Source organism: Podarcis melisellensis (genome assembly GCF_964234715.1).
Source record: "Podarcis melisellensis genome assembly, chromosome: 11".
Classification (NCBI taxonomy): domain Eukaryota; kingdom Metazoa; phylum Chordata; class Lepidosauria; order Squamata; family Lacertidae; genus Podarcis; species Podarcis melisellensis.
In genome coordinates this window covers 4579790-4588932 of record NC_138543.1, presented here as the reverse complement: position 1 = coordinate 4588932, position 9143 = coordinate 4579790, and the positions used below count along the sequence as shown (strand labels likewise).

The 9143-nt window shown below is 43.0% G+C and overlaps 1 long non-coding RNA gene across 1 annotated transcript; it reads left to right on the top strand.

Moving 5' to 3' along the window:
* Positions 1-8096: 8096 nt before the first annotated feature.
* LOC309380659 lies at positions 8097-9086 on the top strand. The gene is made up of 2 exons (XR_014172992.1): positions 8097-8851; positions 8998-9086. It is a non-coding gene; the product is annotated as an uncharacterized lncRNA (long non-coding RNA).
* The last annotated feature ends 57 nt before the right edge of the window (positions 9087-9143 follow it).

The window sequence follows — 9143 nt, the reverse complement described above, 5'->3', positions numbered from 1 at the left end:
CTTCTTTGGAGGTCTTTAAGCAGAGGCTTGACAACCATATGTCAGGAGTGCTCTGATGGTGTTTCCTGCATGGCAGGGGGTTGGACTCGATGGCCCTTGGGGTCTCTTCCAACTCTATGATTCTATGAGTCCCTTTTTCTTTTCTCAAAACTTTTTAAAGGTTTGTCTCCTCTAAAGCAAAAGAAAGAAAAATAGCGTCAGCCCCACCAAGGCCTTTCATACACTGAAGATGCACCTCTTTGCTGTCTGAGAGATACAGTTTAAGGCCAACTCTGTTCCCTTGACTGTAATTTGTTTTCACTGCTTTTAATATTGTATTTTTAAATGGTTGTAACCTTCCCTGAACATTATGGTGAAGGGCGGATAAAAAAATATAAAATATAGTAATAACAATAATTGCTAACTAGTACAGGAAGATGCAGCTAGTCTGCTAATACCTGGCAGTAGGTTCTGTTCTGTGCGTTGTTGATAAATAAACCTCCATATTGCACAGCTGTCTGATTAGAAACTGCATCCTGATGACTTCCCCTCATGGGGGCACCTTTATGGTTTGTCATACAGAGTAATTGCAGCTTTCTGGGGAAGGGATTTTCTTTGGGAAATGGTGTTGTTGTATATAGTGTAAAAGAAAAAGTGTGTGTCTCCCTGCATCTCTCCATGTCTTTGACATAATGTTCAGCACATCTTAGGGTTGTAAAAGTGCAGTGCATATCCAGAAAGCTGCTGAGAAATAGCAGAAGTAATAGCACTTAAAGTGGATAGTTAGCATTCTGTCAAAATTTGAGCACAATCCCAGTGGTTTCAGGAAATTGCTGCTGTCATTCATTATTTGTGACTGCTTAACAAAGCAGTTTACACTACCTGAGTTAAACAGAAGATTTTCTAGCATTTTTTCCCTGGGCTACAGTAAGGTTACCAGGCGTCCCTGTTTCCCGGGGACAGTCCCCAGATTTACAAATCAGTCCCCTAACAAAATCCATCTGTTTAGTAGGAAGTTGAAAAGTGCCTCTGGATTCATTGAAAAAAATCTGGTAACCTTAGTATACAGTCAACATTTTCCAGTCTCAGTGCCTATGTCTTAACAGCATTAACTAAGTGGAGTGTTTCCTGGTATAGAAATGAAGTGATGGGGAAGCTTCGTCACATAAACTGTCTTCCAGGTTGCAGCAAAGGTCAGTCCCCTAAAATTTCCTCAGTATGAGTAAAATATACTCAGAGTCGCATAATGATTTCATGCTCTTTATTGCAGCTCGTAAAACAGTGAATGAATTTCCCCCAAAACTTCTGCCTATATATACATTATTTACACAGTGGGTCCCGTCTGATTGGCTGATTTTGCTTCCCTCCTGGAGCCTGATTGGGCTGCTCCCGCAGGCCAATCAGGTTGTTGCATTCTAGGATCCTAACTGCCTTTTGTTCTAGGATCCAAGCTTAGGACATAACAATGAGTCAATGTTTAGGACACAGATAGCTGGAAATCCTTGCAGCCCTCTTCTCATGCTCCAGACCAGGCACTCAGTCAAGATGTGAATGTAGTGGGGCTGTAACCAGAGTTCCTACTACTACCCTCCTCATTTTGGTAGGAACTGCATGTATGCAGGTCTACCTTTCTCAACCTGGTGCCTTTCAGAATATCCAAGCAAGCAATGGGCTCTGTGGTTCAGAGTAGGCCAAGGCCTTCTTGCTAACACATGTAATATGATTAGTGAATGGATTCAGACTTGGAGCTCTATAGTTGTAGTCTTACAGGTGCATGATCAACTTTTGCCAAAGTAAGGTTTACAGAAGTTAGATCAGTAACAGCCAGTGCTTTTTTTCTGGGGGGACGCATACCCCTAAACACCTTGTGAATCTAAGTTTGGCCTCATTGAGGGGCAGTATTTCAATATGAGTAGGAAAAGGAGAGTACCCCTAAACATTTTTTAGAGAAAAAAAGCACGGGTAACAGCAGAGAACTGGTTTATCACACTTTCTATAATTATAATAATAAATTTTATTTATATCCCGCCCTCCCCCGCCAAAGCTGGGCTCAGGGCGGCTAACAACAATCAAAATAATCCAACATTCTAAAAACATTCATTATAAAATTAATTAAAATCAAATTAAAATCAAATTGATGGCAACCATTAAGCAAAATTCTGTGCAGATTGCCAGAGGAGGGAGTCAGGCTGTGCCCTGACCAAAGGCCTAGTGGAATAGCTCTGTCTTGCAGGCCCTGCGGAAAGATGTCAGGTCCCGCAGGGCCCTAGTCTCTTGTGACAGAGCATTCCACCAGATTGGAGCCGCGGCCGAGAAAGCCCTGGCTCTAGTTGAGGCCAGCCTAACCTCTCTGTGGCCTGGGATCTTTAGGATGTTTTTATTTGCAGACCGTAAATTTCTCTGTGGGGCATACCAGGAGAGGCGGTCCCGTAGGTACAAGGGTCCTAGGCCGTATAGGGCTTTAAAGGTTAAAACCAGCACCTTAAACCTGATCCTGTACTCCACCGGGAGCCAGTGCAGCTGGTATAGCACTGGGTGAATATGATCTCGCAGCGAAGACCCCATAAGGAGTCTTGCCACGGCATTCTGCACCCGCTGGAGTTTCTGGGTCAGTCTCAAGGGCAGCCCCACGTAGAGCAAGTTACAATAATCCAGTCTGGAGGTGACCGTTGTGTGGATCACAGTGGCTAGGTCAGGGCGAGAGAGATAAGGAGCCAACTGCTTAGCTTGGCGGAGATGAAAAAATGCCGCCTTTGTTATAGCTGTAATCTGCGCCTCCATAGAGAGGGAGGTATCGAAGATTACACCCAAACGATGCTGGCACTAATTGCACCCCCGCAAGAGATGGGAGTTGCCCCCTCAATCCCATATCGCTCTGTCCCAGCCAGAGGACCTCTGTCTTCGAAGGATTTAACTTCAACCAGCTCCCACGTAACCATCCAGCCACAGCTTCCAGACATCTGGTCAGTGTGTCTGGGGCCGAGTCAGGATGGCCGTCCATCAACAGATAGAGTTGGGTGTCATCAGCATACTGATGGCAACCCAGCCCAAAACTCCAGACAAGCTGGGCGAGGGGGCGCATAAAGATGTTAAAAAGCATCGGGGAGAGAATCGCACCCTGAGGCACTCCACACACCAAGGAGTGGCGCGATGACAATTCCCCCCCAAGCACCCTCTGTCCCCGACCAGAGAGAAACGAGCGCAGCCATTGAAGGACTGTGCCCTGGGTCCCCACGTCGGCAAGGCGGTGGTCCAGGAGTTCGTGATCGACCATGTTGAAGGCTGCTGACAGGTCTAGAAGAATCAGCAGCCCCGACCCGCCTCAATCCAGCTGCCTGTGGAGATCATCTGTTAGGGCGACCAGAGCCGTCTCAGTCCCATGACCAGCGCGGAAGCCAAACTGGAATGGATTGAGAGCCGATGTTTCATCCAGAAACCTATCAAGCTGTTCAGCAACCGCTCTCTCAATCACCTTACCCAGGAATGGAAGATTCGAAACTGGGCAGTAATTGGATAGATCTAAGGGATCTAATGATGTTTTCTTTAAGAGCGGACGCACGACTCTGAGACTACCACCTTCCAGCAGCCCAGCAAAATTCAGGCTTGTTGTTGTTTTTTAAAAAAACATTTCTCTGTTATTTAGATACACACAGCAGGCATATTGTTTTATAACTTCCCATCTTTATTATTATTATTATTATTTATGTGACTTTGCAGTTTGCTGCCATGACTGGAATGGCTGTATGTTTTGCATGCAAAGAAATCATTAAGAAAGCACAGTGTTTATTTTCTGCATCTGGTTTAAGGTGGACCTCCTATATTCTCTCTGCATTGAGAGCTCCAGAAACTTGAGTTGAGAGGCATTAGTTTATGTGCATGTGTCCACTTATCTCCCTAGCAAACATCAGTGAGCAGTAGCTGTTGTCCCACCTTTCTCTTCAGCCAGATTCGTGGTGTTACCAGCAAACTAAGTTGCAGCAACATCCTGCATTTCGTACAGCTACCTTTTCCTATCCCAATTCTTTGGCTTAGAGATACATAGGAAGGACCTCTTTGCCATAGTGTTGGATTGGAATTGCAGGGTGCTGCAGGGACCTGACTGACATAAATACTTGCAGAGTTTCTCTTTGAGTTCAAATAGAAGTATTAAATGTGTGTGGAACAGGAAGAGTGTGTGGCTTTGAGGTTTTGGGGTTGTTGGTTTAAAAAAAAAATTAAAATCCCTGACTTGGAGGATCGGCCTCTAGAAGAGTGCTTGGGGTAAAAGTGAGGAGGTAACCAGAATATTACTTGGAGGTAAAGGAACCTCAAAGGTCAGGGTTTTGAATCTCTCTTCTGTGTGTTTGTTCTACTATTAAAGGCCCACAGATATTGCAGGCATACAGTATGTTTGAGACTGAGCTGAAAGTGAAAATTTTCTTACTTTGTTTTGTGCACAAAGCAATGTTACTTTCCAGTTTTTAGAGATTTAATTTCAAATTAAAGCAAAAGAAATAACCAAGCATAACATTGCTGGGAGTTCCTATACACACCATATATTTAAAGCACAACTTCACTCCCACCCTCGAAAACAGTTCATGAGAACTGTAGTTTCTTAAGAATATTGGGAATTATAGCTCTGAAGTGAACTACAGGTCCCAGGATTCTAGGTGGGTTGTGTGTGTGTACATATATGGGATGCAGAGTCAAAGTTTTGTCAAAGTGGAGCATCCAAGGCCCCAGAGACTTGGTGCTGTGTGAAATGTGGTAGTTTATGGGATGTTTCAGCTTCCCAGAGTCTCTTTGCACTTACGGGACAGGCCACCATAAAGATATGGCCGGCAGGACCAATGACCAGATCCTTACTGGGTGAGTTTGTATCACATGTGTCTGCCACCACCATCATGCCTAGTTGGGCGATTTAACTAATCTAGAACTTGCCTTGCTTGTGCCTTAAGCAAACCATTATTTCCATGAAATAGACCGTGATCTTCTGCTTCATGAGTGTATTGCATCATTTACGGATTGTTAACGTCCATTATGAAGCAGGTTACTGTTTAACTATAGTTTATTTAATGCATAATGAATTCTCTATCAAACTGCTCTAGCATCTAAAGTCTATACCTGGCAATTTTGCCTGCAGGCAGTAAGGACTTTTAGTTGCCTGTTGCTCCAGAACATATTTACATCAACATACAGTATAAGTAGGGATAACTGGTGTGAGTGGAGGGTTGTTGAGTTGCAGCTGCCTGTGGCTGACTGCCAACTAGAGCTGTCAGGTATGTGGTGGACTTTGCCCTCAACCACCCCTTCCTTTATACCTAATCTCTACCCACTCAAACAAATATTTGCATATTATTTTTAAGCATATACAGCTATGGATATCCTAAGCTGTGAAAATAAAGGGAGACAACTAAACCCAAGAGCTCCGATTTAGCTAAATTATGGCTCTAATCATTTTACTGGCAATTCCTGCTACAATAGTTCCACACACTTAAATCCCCAACACATAATTTCCTCAGCCCAAATGTTTGCTGATTAATGCATGGCCTAAAATACCCCTTAACCTCTCTCTATCTTTCTGGTCCTTCAAGGCCCATTTTTCCCTGGGATTTCAGCTGCTGCATAAGCTTTTGTTTTTGCTACCAATACACACTTAATTCTTTAGCTGCTTAAAAACCTAATAAATCTTCATGTACTAAACAGCTTTTCTCTCTGTCTCCTTCCATCTCTTTGATCTAGCCATCCAGGAGTAATCCATGGGTAATTATAACTTCTGAGCTTCTTTTAGCCTAAAAAGAGCCAATTTATCACAAACTGTCATGAATCCTGATTTAAAATTATCAAGAGCCCAATTACCAATAGAAATAAGGGATACTTCTTTCCAATTAAAGTGATTGATTTCACATAAAAACCAAGTAACATTTCACTTTTTAATTATGCATTCTTATCAAATGTGAAGAGGTTCTCCCACATTTTATTTTACATTCCAAGAGTGTACTATAACGAACATTAATCATATGCTGATATAATGCCAAGCCTAATAATTTGACACCTTAATTTGACAGAAACTAATCTATCAAAATATCCTATCACTTTTAATGGTTAATCCTAGTTACTTCTAGCATCTAGTAATTTGGAGAAGCAAAATAAGAAAACTGATTTGCTATATTCACAGCACAATGCAATGCATAGCTACTCAGAAGCAAGATCCACTGTGTTCAGTGGAGATGACTCCATAATAACTGGTTGGAATCACAGCCTGATTCACCTATCATATTAAATCCATCCTATAGAGTCATGCTGTTTTGTCTCTCTAGACAGCTTTATTTTTAAGACACTTCAATTTCATATACTTTTATGGAAAAAAATATGAAAACCCAGTTTCAGATAAACTGATACCATCTTTAATACTACCTGTGATGAAATGAAAATATCAAATTACGTATCTTCAATCCCAGCAGATCAGAGAACTTCAACTCCATGCCAAAGCTGTTGCCATGCATTCCTGCACTGTTTTACAAGGGCATTGTGGGAAACAAATCACTTTTCAAATCACTGACTTGATGGTAATTCTTTGGTGGGCAGAAGGCCTGCCTGGGTATTATGTTCTTTCACCCATACTTCTTTTCACATGGAGAAAAGTTTGATTTGGGCTGTCTTCTTATTGTTGAATCCTGGGATGAGCATGGAGGGAAAGGGGGGTCATGTTTAGTTACCGCATATTTTATGTAGGCGTCCAACATACTACCCCTGGGATGGTGCAGGTGAGAAGTTGCTGTGGTCTAAACCACAGAGCCTAGGGCTTGCCAATCAGAAGGTCGGCAGTTCGAACCCCCACAATGGGGTGAGCTCCCATTGCTCAGTCCCAGCTCCTGCCAACCTAGCAGCTCGAAAGCACGTCAAAGGGCAAGTAAATAGGTACCGCTCCGGCAGGAAGGTAAACGGCATTTCTGTGGTGCTGCTCTGATTTTGGTGTACTGTTGCACCAAAAGTGGTTTAGTCATGCTGGCCACATGACCCGGAAAAGCTGTCTGCGGACAAACGCCGGCTCCCTTGGCCTGTAAAGCGAGACGAGCGCCGCAACCCCTGAGTCATCTGCGACTGAACTTAACTGTCAGGGGCCCTTTACTTTTGCATTGACCAACACAGCATTCTCTTAAACTTCCATATAATGACCTAGTTTTCATGTCATAACCATTGACTCCCAGAGAGGTGTTCACATCTGCTTTGCTCTTCCATTGGCCTTTTAGGTCAATGTTGGATGGCGGCTAAGCCAAGGTTTGGCTTCTTGTCCAAACCTAGGATGATGATTAAGGCTTCTCCTCCTTAACCACAACATGTAACCATAGGACAAATCTTGGCAACGGCGTAAGGAGGAGACACCTTAAATACATTCCTCATTTCAGACACACCAAGCCAAAGCTTGGTTTAGCTGCAATGCTGCATCTACTTAAAAGCCCAAGGAGAAGCAAGGAGGCTCATTGGGATCGGCATGTTCAAGCACTTGTGCAAAGCCATGGCTTGTTTAGCATGACATGCCAATGCAGCCCCTGGCGAAAGCAAAAGAACTAGGATCTTGTAATAAAAGTGAGTATGTACATACAGAATTCTCACAACCTGTCTATTCAGCTCACTTTAATCACAGGTCATCTATCCAGTGGTGGTCATCAATACTAGTATTTAAAAGGGCAGCTGGATATTAAAAAGTAGTATGGACCTTCAGACTAGATTGAATGGCTACGTATAGGACTGTTTAAATGTTTGTATATGAAAGCAGATTACATATTGGGACTGTGGAGCTTAATTGAGAATATAATGCTAATGGGGTAGCCAACGTGGTGCCCTCCAGCTTCCATTGTTCCTAACCAATGGTAATGTTGGTGGGAGCCAGAGTCCAGCAACATCTGATGGGAACCACTTTGGCGAAGCCTGAACCAAGCAATATCCAGACTGTGTGCAAATATGAGAGTTTACTAGTCCACCGCTGAACTGAGGTAGCAGATTCACATATAATGCTTTTGAACAGATTAAAAACTTCAGGAGGTAGATTTAAACAAAGTGTCTCAAAAATAGTTTCACATCCCATTTTGAGTTTTCAAAGTTAAAACAAACAACATCAAATTCACCAGTGATACTTTAAAAGACTTTTATTATTTTTCAATTTAGTATACACAAAGAAAAACTTCGTTATTTTAAACAAAGCAGGGGGACACTTTCTTCTATTTTGACCCACATACATTTAAGTAAAAACTCCAGGAAAAGGGTTGTTCTTAATATTATGATGATGATTTTATTAAAGTGTACATGAAATTGTGCAAGAAATTGATAACTGTCTCCGTGGCTCTAAGAAATCCAATCTTGAGAAACGAACTGATCAGGTGGCCAAATTCTATCAACAATGTTATTTCATTAAAAACAAACAAACAAACAGCTAAATGAACTTAAAAAAAATAAAATGCCATGATCTAATGAATGTAGTCTTTGAGAAACAAACAGTTTTGGTTAAAATTTATTTTTAAGGGAAACATTATTGGACAGCTGGGTAAGTTATACCAGAGAGTGAACATGAAATAGAATGCAAGGGGACAATAAACTAAACCTTCCTTTCACAAGTTAAGAGTGTTGGCCATTTCATACACAGCAGTTTTGTCCTACATGGACACAATCTCTGTACAGGTAATTAAAAAAAACCACAACAGAATTATGTATGATGAGCGAGGGGGGTGAGGTCATGGCTCAGTGGAAGAGCATGTGCTTGGCATGCAGAAGTCCCAGGTTCAAAGCCTAGCATGTCCCTGTAGGGCTGAGACTGCCTGAGACTCCAGAGAGCAGTTGCCAGAAAGTGCAGACAATGCTGAGCTAGAGGAAGAAATGGTCTGACTTGGGAGCAGTGGCATAGTGTGGGGGGTGCGGCCGCACCGGGCGCAACATCTGGGGGTTAGGGTTAGAGGGCGCAAATCCACGGGTTAGGGGGGCACAAATTACTTGCCTTGCCCCGGGTTCTGACAACCCACGCTAGGCCACTGCTCGGGAGAGGAAGCTTCCGAGGTTCCTGCACAGGCAAGGCCTCCTCCTGCTGCGAGTGCATCTTCCAAGAAGGCACAGAGGGTGTGACATGGCCCCTGAACAAAAACGTTCATTGGGGGGAATTGTGTGGGATCTTGTGAACATGAAGGCAATAT